The sequence below is a fragment of the Branchiostoma belcheri genome, unplaced genomic scaffold (genome assembly GCF_001625305.1).
Source record: "Branchiostoma belcheri isolate BF01 breed outbred unplaced genomic scaffold, Haploidv18h27 scaffold100, whole genome shotgun sequence".
NCBI lineage: Eukaryota > Metazoa > Chordata > Leptocardii > Amphioxiformes > Branchiostomatidae > Branchiostoma > Branchiostoma belcheri.
The window spans coordinates 996,303-997,505 of NW_017802381.1; the positions used below are offsets into that span (position 1 = coordinate 996,303).

Consider the following 1,203-nt stretch of genomic DNA (forward strand, 5'->3'; position numbering starts at 1 on the left):
CGAAATTTGCTACATCCCACAATATAAATATTGCATACGGATATTCGTGTTTTAGAAATCCCCCATTATAATTATTGCATGTATACGTTCTCCGATGAAATGTCTGTACCCGCCACGGTATTGCAGCATTCGTACAGATTGCATCTGTAGCTGCTTTGTAATCTTTCTTTACACAATTCCTACGTCGGAACAAGTTTAATTTCATTTAGTTTGTTCATAAACTTCTTTGTCCGTTCGACCACTTCACGTAGTTCCGCAAAGATTTAGCTGAGTGTAAAGAAGTTCCAAGCAGCGCAGAACGTCACAACACGCCCGCCGGCCCTCCTTTGTGTCAAACGAGCCGCTTGTGTCAATCAAATCTAGCGGCGCTTGGCCTTTGAAACACGTACATGTACTATCGGCATTCTGTGAGTAAAATGTTGACGGGGGTGGTGTGGGGGTGATTTAAAAAATAGACCACTTTTTGTTGGTCCCTTGAATTTTTTTACATTGACTCATTATGAATCCCAGCGTACAGCGTAGCCGCCAACTTCTCGTCGATCACGACAACTTTTCTTTTGGGAGAAAGCCACTAAAACCGGAATATAAATGCTTCTGTAGCGGCCAGATTGGGCTCCAGATATTTTCTGGGAGACATTACCCGGGACTTTGTCGTAAAAATGAGCCAAAACTGTGGCAGAAGAAAAGCCGACATGGCGTCGCTGCAGGCGGAAGAAGGAAGGAACTGTGACTCTACTTTCCATCCCACTGAAGTGTAAAGATGGTAACTTGGAAAAAAAACATATAGCTGCATGTTTTCTATCCAAACTTGGTATACAATGCATTGATAGAAGTCCTTGTCTTATGTTCACTGCAGATTAGATTTTAGATCAATACTTGTCACATCAGACCACCAAAAAAGTTTGATTAGCCAAGACGCTTTTGGTTCACATGGTTTCAGCCAACTAGATTTGGTTGCAATCGCCTTAAACTATGTATAGTTACCTCCCTTTCAGAAACTGTAACAGTTGTATTTCAGTGTTATTGGTGTCGCATAGGCCTCAGATATACATGGGGAGGGGCAAAGAAGTCTTGAGGATTCGTTGTTTAGGATGAACTGAACTGAACTATACATGCTATCCCAGCCCTTCTGTCCATTAATTTTTGTTGTTTATTATCACACAGGAAGAACATGTACAGACCAGGTTGATGTGTGTTCATCTG

At 41.8% G+C, this 1,203-nt stretch overlaps 1 protein-coding gene across 1 annotated transcript in view; it reads left to right on the forward strand.

Moving 5' to 3' along the window:
* LOC109473286 (fibropellin-1-like) overlaps positions 1-1,203 on the forward strand; it is a 41,982-nt gene that overhangs the window by 18,425 nt on the left and 22,354 nt on the right. The gene's annotated exons all lie outside the window — the stretch shown is intronic.